Source organism: Chenopodium album, chromosome 8 (genome assembly GCF_948465745.1).
Source record: "Chenopodium album chromosome 8, dcCheAlbu1.1, whole genome shotgun sequence".
In the NCBI taxonomy this organism is placed as follows: Eukaryota; Viridiplantae; Streptophyta; class Magnoliopsida; order Caryophyllales; family Amaranthaceae; genus Chenopodium; species Chenopodium album.
The window spans coordinates 24129394-24142590 of record NC_137841.1 but is presented as its reverse complement, the minus strand read 5'-3'; positions in this window follow the sequence as shown (position 1 = coordinate 24142590).

Below are 13197 nucleotides of genomic sequence, written 5' to 3'. Positions count from 1 at the left end.
GAATGCCGTATTTTTGCAGCAATTCTTCACATTCGGCTTGAAAGTGAGTTCCATTGTCACTTATCATCTCATGTGGGACTCCATATCGACAGATAATATTTCTTTCGATAAAGAGTGCTACATGTTTTGCAGTGAGTTTAGCGTATGATTGCGCTTCGACCCACTTTGTAAAGTAATCGATTGCTACTAGAATAAATTCGTGGCCTCCCGTTCCTGAGGGAGTGATTTTGCCAATTATGTCAATTCCCCATGTAGAGAATGGCCATGGCGATGTGTAGGTGTAGAGCAAAGATGTAGGGACATGTTGTAAGTTGGCTAAAATTTGGCACTTAGGGCATCTTTTTACATATTGATGGCAATCCCTATTCATTGTAGTCCAATAATATCCTTCTCGCATTATTTTCTGGACTAACATTTTTCCGTTTACATGAGTGCCACAGATTCCTTCGTGAACTATTCTCAATACTCTTTGTGCATCCATCTTTCCTACACATAAGAAAGCTCGACCTTTAGGTACCCTTTTATGTAGCTCGTTGTCTATGAGTACATATTGAGAAGCCAAAAGTCTCAACGCTCGCTTTGCTCTTTTGTCATCATGAGGAGGGTATTCTCCATTAGTGACATAATTGAGTATGTCCGTGTACCACGGTTCTTCTTCTTCTTCTTCTTCTTTTTCGACTAAGTCGTCGTCTTCTATAGCTTAGATGTACGCTGGTTTGTGCCTTTTTTCGATAGTTAGAGGCATTTGCTCGATTTTCGTGGGAATCCTAACCATTGAGGCTAATCTTGCCAAGGCATCAGCAAATTGGTTTTCTTCTTTAGGTAGATATGTATATTCTACCTTCTCTAACTGATCGGTAAGAGTTTCCAGATAGGTTTGGTAAGGGGCTAGGCTTTCGCTCCTTACTTTCCATCTTTTAGATATCTGATTGATGATAAAAGAAGAGTCTCCGAATATCCTTAACTTCTTTACTACCAATGCCAAAGCTGTTTCAAGGCCTACCACGCATGCTTCATATTCAGCAGCGTTGTAGGTAACGTCGAAATCAAGCTTTATTGAGATTGGAACGTGCTCTTCTTTAGGTGATACTAGTAGTACTCCAACGCCATATCCCTTTTGGTTTGAGGCTCCGTCGAAATACAAGGTCCAAGTATAATCTTCAGTGACCATTAAGTCTTCATCTGGAAATTCATTGTCTTGTATTGGCGTCGAGTCTTCTATTGGAAATTCTGCTAGAAAGTCTGACACCACGGATCCTTTAATGGCTTTTTGCGGCATAAACCTTACATCGAACTGGGCTAGATTGACTATCCATCTTGATATGCGTCCATTGAGTGTAGATTTCTCGAACAGATACTTGAGTGGATCTAATCGGGAGACTACGAAAACGGTATGTGACAGGGTAAAGTCGTATCCCCTAATCAAAAATAATTACCTAAATCACTAACTAAGGTAGATAGGGAAGTAGGGTCGATCTCCACAGGGAAACAAGTCTTTTTACTCCTAATTAAATATTATAATCTAAATTATTTAAGTAACCAATATTTATGAATGAATATGAAACTAAACTAAAAAGAGTAGGAATAGGGAAAGAATAATATATAAAGGATCTAGGGCATAGGTTCACCAATAAATAATACTCCGGGGTAAAATAGGGTAATCAATCATTGACATTGCATAGATAACAAGATTAACAGGCTCTCGCAATTTATTAATCAACATAGATCTAACAGGCTCTCGCAATTTACTAGATCTAAGTTCTTGTTGAAAATAGCCTTTAATATCAAATTAACATCTGCTCGATTCATCAATTTAATATTGCTATACTTTTACAAGCCGCAATTGTAAAACATTAAAACAATCCAATAAGAAATTATCATGCAATACCAAAAAATAGTCAATCATCAATGCATCAATTAACCAAATTGTAAAGGGCTCTCGCTACTTATTACAATCACACAATTAATTTATCGGTATTAAATCTCATCTCTCGATTCTTGACTTAACCATTTATAAATTAACTTGCCTATTGAAACTAGACCTAAACATTAATTCTCATCTCTCGATTCTTGAATCAATATTGTCAAACTCATGCATAAAAGATAGGCCTAATCTAGTCACAGAGCATTAATTCAATCAATAGGAAATTAATCTAGCATTGATAATCAACAACAATAATTTACCCCTTCATATTATTTATTAGATCCCCATGAACCCTAGAAATTAAACTACTCACACATAATTAAATATAAACTAAGCAAAGCAATAAAATAAATCATGATCAAAGGAATAAAATAAATAACTAAGATTAAGGGAAGAGAAATCGTCACCAAAATAAATCTGGAATTAATGAAAGAATTAAGAACAAAAGTTTAGAGAGAGATTAAGAGAGAGAAAACTAAGTAGAGAGAGAAAGTCTAAGAGAAAAAAGATTAAGAGAAGAGGAAGAGAAGAAGATCTCCCCAAAAGAAGAGACGATCTAAAAACGTATCACGAAGGAGTATTTATACTCCGTAAAAAAATCCTATACTAAAACAAATTAAAACGACGCTAATCGTCCCCTAAAAATACACGCGCCCGATCGGGCGCGCCTTTTTTTATCTCTAATAGCAATCTCGCGCCCGGCCGGGCGCGTCACCGGGCGCTTCTCCCGCCCGGCCGGGCGCGCCTCCGGGCGCCAGCCTTTTAGGCCGGGCGGATCATTTGGGCCACTATTTGGACTTCGATTGGGCTCCAATTCTTCGGGCCAATCTGGGTTTCCTCTTTGGGTCTTGAATACTCGGTCCAAATGCCTCAGTATCACCTATACTGAGCCCTTAATCACCGGTTCGATGGCTCCTACCGGCTCTGGGCTATAAAGTCTGGTCGTGCTTCTCCAATGCTCGTGATTGCTCCAAAATATCTCGGGAAAATACTCCAAAAGCATAAATCCCTGCAAAAGTCAACCAAATCTACGAAAACACTGGAAAACACCAATTAGTAACAAAAGTGGCTCTAAAGAGCCAAAAGCACTACTAATTACGACCAAGGGACGGGGGTAAAATACTATATAAAATGGACACATCAAACTCCCCCAAGCCAAACCTTTGCTTGTCCCTAAGCAAAGATCTCATCAATGAATCAATAAATATGCTTCACCCCGAAAGTAAAATCAAGCACAAACGATTCAGGGTAAATCAAATAAACATGCTTCAGAGTCAATCAATCAAGTCCATCCAATTACCTTTCTTCCCTAACAATTGTTAAACAGAGCAAACCACAAGATCATATAGAATTCAAGACTAGTGCTCACACACTTGACTCTCATTTATGTGGCGAGTAAAATATGTACTCGATCGCTCTCCAACCACCCCTTTAATGTGAACAATGCCCTCCCAACTCACACTCTCGTGTGTATAAAACAATGAACGCTAAACCTACTAGTCGACTCGAAATATGCCAAATCATAACTTGCATTGATAAACAACACTTTCTCATTCATACAATTCTATGCACAAAGGTCGTAAGGTTTTTAAAGCTTGTAATGTAAGGCTAGGGTAAAGGGTAGGAATCTTTTGGGAACAAGTGAGAGTAAAGCTATGCTTAAGGGAGCAAATCCTTATAAAGCCCATGATCAAAATAAATAATGATCAACATCTCCTACATAACCAACTCTAACATCAACCAAATATACTCCAATCATAATAAATAATCCCAACTCTTCAATTTCACTCATAAGATATAATAATGAAGAAGTAGAGTGAATAAACAAACTTTATTTTCCAAACTTGAATATTTTTCATTGAGGCTCAGAATTATTTTTCTTTGATCAACCTCCAACTAGAACATTTGAACATTTTTTTTTCTTTTTTTTTTCTTTTGAAGTTCGCTTATTTTTTCACATTTTTTCCTTTGAACTTCTTTTTTTTTTTCATAATATCATGCTTTATTTTTTCAAGAAAATATAGCTCTCAAACTCATCAAAAACAAACATAAATAATCAACAAAATAACTTCTCAAAATCCCACCCAAATTGTGCAAATAGTAAGCACACTACAAACTCCCTCACCTCACTCACTAATAGCTCCCCCAAGCCAAGCTTGGGACTAGTAACCAATGGGGAAAAATAGGCTTGTAATATGGCTAATAAACAACAAAAAAGTCAAGGCAACAACATGGGTAGCAAGAAGGGAACAAATGTATCTACAATATCTGGAGGCTACCTAAAAGAACAAATGCCTTCGTCCTCCACAGTGTGCATAATAATGAATCATATAAACATTACTCATAGTTGCAAACCAATACTCAAATTCATTGACATACCAGGAACTATGGAACTATCACACATTCCTTACCAAATCAACTAGTCAATCACTATATTCACAAGTAGTTGGACAAAATTGACACATGTTAAGGTTTCAAGGCAATCAAACATCAAATCATGATCAACTAATCCACAATATTTATCATCAATAACCAAGAATCAAAACAATTTCGAAAAATTTTCATCAAGGGGCACAGGAAAGCATGATTCATAATTCATTGGAATAAAACTAACCTAAGAAAGCAATAAAATCTGTACTAAGAAAAATAAAAGTAAAAAGAGAAGAGAGAGAGTGAAAGATGTACCATACGAACACGAGAACCTCCCCCCAAGCTAAATCAAACAATGTCCTCATTGTCTTAAAGGGAAGCTAGTAGTCAAGGTGACTACTCTTCATCATCACCACATCAATGTCACCAAATTCTCGAGGATTGCAATACATCTCTTTGGAACAAAATTGGGCAAGAAAGAAACAAAGTGTTAGTGGGAAAAAGGTCAAATTTGAGTCAGGTTCACTATTCTGATCATAACTTTTAATATATAAATGATAATGCAGTTATTCTAATTGCATTGGAAACTAGACTTGAAGAGCTTTCCAACGACAGGTCACACGCAAAAATCGGATAAGAAACACAAAAGTTATGGCCTGTCGAAGTTGACGTAGTTTGCTGACGCGTACGCGCGCCCGATCGGGCCCGTGCTACTGATTTGACGGGGCAGCTTGCTGCTGCTAATTGGCCCGGGATCCCTTTAGCCCTTCGATCTTTTCTCAACTTTTCTAGAATCTGTGCACAAAATCACACTCCCACAAATATAAGATATACTCTCCTCTACCTCTCTAAAACAAAACAAAAAGAAAACACACAAACAAATAAATAAATAAATAAATAAATAAATAAAAAGCAACAAAATACGGGTTGCCTCCCGCAAAGCGCTAGTTTATCAAGGTCCCGCTCGACCATACTCCTTCTCTCAATCGGAAGAATTCAATGCCTTGAGTAACTTATCAAACGCTCTTGCAAACATTTCATTAAGCACTATATAGGGCTTAATAGCAAGCACATTTATCCCTACAAAGAAAAAGTTAGGAGCACATAAAGAGAACTCAAGATAGAAAGAAAAATCAAAAGAGGGAGATGAAAATACACCACAACCTTCTACTTCCTCCGCTAAAAATTTAGAATTAATAGAACGAACATGGAGGTAGTCATTGTCTTTATCATCCAATAATGACTTTAAAATTTTACCCTCACAAATAACCTCATCATCAACAAAGGAATTATCAACCACCGCTTCTACAACTAATGATTTTTCAATCACCGATTCGTCAACCAATGATTTTTCAACCACAAATTCTATAACCGATGGTTCTTCATCCTCAATAACATTCATATTATTATAGTGTCCATAGACTTTTTCATCAAGAGCCTTCCAATAACTTTCATTAGCAACTAATCGTTTCCGAATATGATCATATGTATACGGAAAGACTCTAAAATCATCCGGAGCACGCACAAAAAACTCACTATAAGGGCATTCAGGATTTTCATGACAAAGACGTTGACAACTACAGTAGTTAGGTGCTGCATAAAAATTATATAATTCTTGTAGTGACATAAGCATGGATATTTTCAACTCATAGAAAAAAAATTAAAAATTAAAAAATAATAATAATAATAAATTAAAAATAATCTAGACTCTAATAATAACTAGAAATAAAAATAAAACCGTTTCCCCGGCAACGGCGCCAAATTTTGACAGGGTAAAGTCGTATCCCCTAAGAAAAAATAATTACCTAAATCACTAACTAAGGTAGATAGGGAAGTAGGGTCGATCTCCACAGGGAAACAAGTCTTTTTACTCCTAATTAAATATTATAATCTAAATTATTTAAGTAACCAATATTTATGAATGAATATGAAACTAAACTAAAAAGAGTAGGAATAGGGAAAGAATAATATATAAAGGATCTAGGGCATAGGTTCACCAATAAATAATACTCCGGGGTAAAATAAGGTAATCAATCATTGACATTGCATAGATAACAAGATTAACAGGCTCTCGCAATTTATTAATCAACATAGATCTAACAGGCTCTCGCAATTTACTAGATCTAAGTTCTTGTTGAAAATAGCCTTTAATATCAAATTAACATCAGCTCGATTCATCAATTTAATATTGCTATACTTTTACAAGCCGCAATTGTAAAACATTAAAACAATCCAATAAGAAATTATCATGCAATACCAAAAAATAGTCAATCATCAATGCATCAATTAACCAGATTGTAAAGGGCTCTCGCTACTTATTACAATCACACAATTAATTTATCGGTATTAAATCTCATCTCTCGATTCTTGACTTAACCATTTATAAATTAACTTGCCTATTGAAACTAGACCTAAACATTAATTCTCATCTCTCGATTCTTGAATCAATATTGTCAAACTCATGCATAAAAGATAGGCCTAATCTAGTCACAGAGCATTAATTCAATCAATAGGAAATTAATCTAGCATTGATAATCAACAACAATAATTTACCCCTTCATATTTTTTATTAGATCCCCATGAACCCTAGAAATTAAACTACTCACACATAATTAAATATAAACTAAGCAAAGCAATAAAATAAATCATGATCAAAGGAATAAAATAAATAACTAAGATTAAGGGAAGAGAAATCGTCACCAAAATAAATCGGGAATTAATAAAAGAATTAAGAACAAAAGTTTAGAGAGAGATTAAGAGAGAGAAAACTAAGTAGAGAGAGAAAGTCTAAGAGAAAAAAGATTAAGAGAAGAGGAAGAGAAGAAGAAGAGAGAAGAAGATCTCCCCAAAAGAAGAGTCGATCTAAAAACGTATTACGGAGGAGTATTTATACTCCGTACAAAAATCCTAAACTAAAACAAATTAAAACAACGCTAATCGTCCCCTAAAAATACACGCGCCCTGTAGGGAATAATTTCAAGCCTTTAAAAATCCCACTAGCTTGAACCCTACTGTGATCATACACTAAAGTACGGTGGCGTCCAAAAGGGAAGAAGATAGAGCAAAAGAGTCGCCAACAAGTTTTTAAGGAACTTGTAAACCGTTCACGAGGTGAAGGTTACACCCCTTAACGATCCAAGAGATCGTCAACTCCATAAGGTTATGAACCAAATAAGGGTCCGGGGATGATGGTACAAATCCAACCTAAAAGAGATTGAACCTGCCCTAATAATAGGCCTCTACTTTATTCTGCTCGTATTCATGTGCGCTTTCTGATTAACATACAATCAATAGGATTAACCCTAAACCTGTTTATCTATGTTGGTTGAATTTAATGCACAAATAAACTATTATTGGCGATCACTTGAAATTATAATCACAATTAACCTAACAAGATTATTAATTATCTTATTAAGCGTGATTGCAAATACCAATTCCCTTTAAGCATGCAATAAAGGTGATCAAGCAATAAATAATAAAACATAATACATATCAAGCAACATAATAAATAATCAACATCATTAATAATAATAATATCAATCATAATCATGTTAAAGCATAGCAAGATCCTAGGCATGATACTAACAAGATTAATAACAAACCCTAGCATGTCACTAAACAATAAAAATCAAATCTTTAACCCTAACATGATACTAACAATCATAAATATTAGGAAGAAAATAAAAGGCATCTTAACAATCATATTTAATATTAAAATTACCCTAGACATGATACTAGGAATATCATAATAACAATATAAACATGATATCTACATCATAATATCAATTAATCAATTAAAGTACTTACTTGGATGCCTCGTACCTCTTTCTAATAACAAAATACACACGTTAGTAATTTCAAGGAAAATAATAAACAAAACAATCAAATTAAATAATTGGAATAGAGATTTGGGACCAAACCCTCAGAAATTAAAACCTTTCACGTCTAGGGCGAAGGCAACTTCGAATATGGCTAGGTGTTTCTAGATCTTGCGAATGCGGAATTATTTATTAAAAAAAAAAACAAAGTTAGAAAAGAAAGAATGAATGTTGATGAAAGTTGATGAATAAAGAGAATTATTGAAAGAGATGAATGCTAATTGATGAATAATTTGTGAATGAAGAGAATTGATGAATGCTAATTAAAACTAATTGTTGATGAAAATTCGTGAATGAAAACGGAGTTTTTGATACGATATTTATAGAGAAAATCATCTAAAAAAAGATAATTTTTCAAAACAGAGTCTGAAGACCACAAAAACACATTGGCGCCAGGACCAGTGGCTAGCGCCAGGCGCCAATGCTGGCGTCTGGCGCCAATCCCGGTTCCAGGCGCCAAGGCCTGGGGTTGGACGCCAATTCGGAATTCAACGCGTTTTCGAAAATCTGATAAATTTCCCATACTGGAAGATAAAATAATATAATCTCAGTCGAAAATGCTATTTGATCTAATTAAAACTCTGAAGAGTCCTAATTGAATTAAGAATGAAAAGAACCTTCTAGAATGTTCTAGAAGACCAAAAACATTCCTAATTGCATTAGGAATGATAAATCATATTAGGCCCTCCCCTAGATCATTGGGCCGTACTTAAAGCTCAAACCAGGCCCAGTTTAGTAAATTGGCCATGAATTCCTCAATATTCATCGGAATTGGGCTTATAATATATCGTTGGAAAGGTCTTTGCAAACCCCATCCAACCACACCACTATTGGACCCATATCATGGACCAACCAAACTGGATTGGCTGTTTTCTTAAAATAAAGTTTTCAAAAACAGAGAGAAGAGAAAAGAAAAGAAATAAAACTTTCCGCAACTCAAGACCTTTCCACACTTTCGTTTCATTCGATTATGATTCGACGTGAAAGGCAGTCATCACCGGGTTTGGTTTTGGGGAGACACAAATGGGTGTCTACACGCCCGATCAGGCGAGGCAACGCCCGATCGGGCGCGCCTTTTTTTATCTCTAATAGCAATCTCGCGCTCGGCCGGGGGCGTCACCGGGCGCTTCTCCCGCCCGGCCGGGCGCGCCTCCGGGCGCTAGCCTTTTAGGCCGGGCGGATCATTTGGGCCACTATTTGGACTTCGATTGGGCTCCAATTCTTTGGGCCAATCTGGGTTTCCTCTTTGGGTCTTGAATACTCGGTCCAAATGCCCCGGTATCACCTATACTGAGCCCTTAATCACCGGTTCGATGGCTCCAACCGGCCCTGGGCTATAAAGTCTGGTCGTGCTTCTTCAATGCTCGTGATTGCTCCAAAATATCTCGGGAAAATACTCCAAAAGCATAAATCCCTGCAAAAGTCAACCAAATCTACGAAAACACTAGAAAACACCAATTAGTAACAAAAGTGGCTATAAAGAGCCAAAAGCACTACTAATTACGACCAAGGGACGGGGGTAAAATACTATCTAAAATGGACATATCAGTATGTACCAACATGTAATGTCTTAACTTAGTTGTGGCCCACGCCAAGGCGAGGCACAATTTCTCGAGCGGTGTATAGCGTGTTTCGTATTCGAGCATCTTTTTACTTAGGTAGTAAATTGCGTTCTCTTTGCCTTCTACTTCTTGTGCTAGCATGGCTCCCATTGTTTCTTTGGTAACTGTCAAATATAACCTAAGAGGTATTCCGGGAAGTGCTGGTGCTAATACGGGAGGATTTGTGAGATAGGCTTTGATCTTTTCAAAGGCTTTTTGACACTCGTCATCCCATATCACTGGTACATTCTTCTTGAGCTTCTTGAAGATTGGTTCACATATCGTCGTCAGTTTTGTTATGAATCTACTTATGTATTGCAACCGGCCAATAAATCCTCGAATCTGTTTCTCAGTCTTGGGCGGTGGCATTGACATGATTGCTTTAATCTTGGTTGGATCTAACTCTATTCCTCTAGAGCTTATGACGTATCCCAAGAGCTTGCCTGAGGTGACTCCAAAAGCACATTTTGATGGATTCAACCTCATGTTATACTTTTTTAGCCTTTCGAAAAATTTCCTTAAGGCTACTTGATGGCTTGGATGGTCTTTTGATTTTACAATCATGTCGCCGACGTATACTTTGACTTCTTTGTGCATCATGTCATGGAGTAAGGCAGTTGCTGCACGTTGGTAAGTAGCACCCGCGTTTTTCAATCCGAATGGCATTACCGTGTAGCAGTAAGTGCCCCATGGTGTTATAAAGGTTGTTTTCTCCATGTCTTGTTCTGCCATGAGAATCTGATTGTACCCTGCGTATCCATCCATGAATGAGAGAAGCGCGTGATTTGCCGTGTTATCTACCAGAATATCGATGTGTGGCAAAGGGAAGTTGTCCTTTGGACTTGCCTTATTTAGATCTCGATAGTCGACACACATCCTTACCCTTCCGTCTTTATTTGGAACTGGGACGACGTTGGCGACCCATTCGAGGTATTTAGATACCTTGATGAAACCTGCAGTTATTTGTTTTTGAACTTCTTCTTTTATTTTAAGTGCTACGTCGGGTTTCATTCGACGCAACTTTTGTTTTACAGGTTTCATTCCTGGAACTAGTGGTATAGTGTGTTGAGCTATTTCTCTATTAATGCCTGGCATATCTTCATATGACCAAGCAAATACATCGATAAATTATGTAAGCAAGTTAATTAAATCGGTTCTTTCTTGTTTATTCAATGTTAATCCGATTTTAACTTCTCTTTTATGAGTTTAATCATTCAAGATATCAATTGTTTCAGTTTCTTCGATTACCGGTGTTTTCTTTTCGAGTGTTTCCATTGCTTTAATAATTTCTTTTTGTTTTTCATCGTTAGCTAAGCAATGCTCGTCATCTTGGGTTAGGGAAGGACACAAGAAGTAAGGAGAATGAGAAATATTATTATACTCTGAGATCATTACATCAAAGAGTGATATGTCCTCAGGGATTGGATCACTAACTATCTTAGGAGAAGAAATAGGAGGTGCAACTATTAAAGACTTAGAAGACTCTAAAGGGTAAGACTCTGACTCTGACTCTGACTCTGACTCTGACTCAGACGACTCTTCAAACATCGGTCCCTGTCCTGTCGTGATTGATATCTTCCTTCCACTTGGAGTAGTCACTTTGATAGTCTTGCGCCACCCTTGTAGTGATCCTTCAGCTGGAGTAATTAGCTTCGAGGGATCGAAGCTTTCACTTTGTAGGGCCGTTTGAATGAGTGAGGAGTTATCTTCTTCATAAGTTGGCTCATTCTTTTCTCGCCTAAACATTAATCCCATGACGCTAAAGTCAAAGAATGGGGGTGCTTTCTCCTTATGGACGGGAGTTGGGATTTCATCAGTGAAGTAGCAATCCAAGAAAATTTCAAATCCCGGTTGTCGTATGCCATTTAAAACAAATGGTTCGGGAAATTCATGGTATGGATAGTCCTCTCCTTCTTTTATGAACTGACCATTAAGCGTAAGAGGGTACTGATCCATTGGAATTGCTTTCTTTTAAATGCGAGCGTCCCTACGCGCCTTCATCTTTTCCTGGGCTCGCTTGAGATCTTTCCGAGTCGGTTCGAAACCAAGTCCGAAAGTATCTAACTTAGGGAGGCCAGGTGACTCTAGAGATTTTGCTATTCCTTTCTTCTTTCCTAAAGTCATTCTAGGAAAGTGTCCTTGTTTCTTCAGCATCGCGTTGACGGTCATGTTGGAATGGGGGTCATGGCAAAGAGATGTCCTTTCATCCTCCTGGATTAAGGAGACTTCTTCCTTAAAGCCCCATAGGTCTTCATCATCCTCGTCGTGCTCCACATTAATGATTGGATTCTCTTTGGATTTGATTCTCATTGGCGAAGCATCGATAGTGATTGGAATTCCTCCAACTATGGCTTTTACTTGTTGGTGGAGAGATGAAGGGACGGCCTTTAGATCATGAAGCCAAGGGCGTCCCAACAATAAGTTGAATGAAGCTTTGATGTCTACTACTTGGAAAGTAGTAGCATGTTCTATTGCTCCTGCCGTTACATTTAGGGTAATTTTGCCAAGAGCTTGACGACGAGTATTATCGTAGGCTCTTATTCCTTGTGTGGACGGAGTTAGGTCTTCATCCCTTATGCCGAGCATCCTCGCAGTTCTAAGTAGACAGACATTGATTGCCGATCCATTGTCTACAAGAGTCATGGGAACATTCATCCTTTTGCAGACTACCGTGAGGTTTAATGCCTTGTAATGTTTGTCACCTTCTGGGGGTAAGTCTTTGTCAGAAAAGGTGATCAAATTAATCGGACTAGGAAGGTCACTTGTGAGGAAGTTGGCTAGTCCCTCAGGAGTAGTGTCAGAATCTATCCCGATTTTATCCAAGGCATTCATTACAGCCAACCTATGCTCTCGAGATGTTGCCAGAAGTTTCCACACATTCATCTCAACTTTTGTCTTCTTAAACTGTTTAACAATGTCATTGTCTTCGATGATAGGTATAGGAACTTGATGTATGGTGGGCATAGGTTGTGTTGAAACGGGAGGTTGCATTCTCCCAGATCTTGTGAGGACGTCTATTGATGAATCTTCTTCAGCCCAAATGTCATCTGTGGTGTATGACACAGAAGGTGAAGGTCCTACTATGTCCTTTAGATAGACATCTTCTTCATCACTGTCCCAAACTCCATTAATGGTTGTATCTTCTTCTTGTTGAACTTAGACTAGTTTCTTTTCATCAATCATTTTCTGTACCAAATCCTTGAATTTGAAACAGTTTTCTATAGTGTGCCCCCCTGATTGATGATACTGACAATAATATCTATCTGTCCTTTTTAATGATTGAATGGTCTCGGTTCGAGAGGTTCGACCTCGCCACTCTCGGAGAGCATTTCGAACATTTGCGCATATGGGATCCCAATCGGAGTGTAGGTTCTATTGCTCTTCTTGGGTTTTTTAGTGACTTGTAAGGGAAGGCAATTTGCCT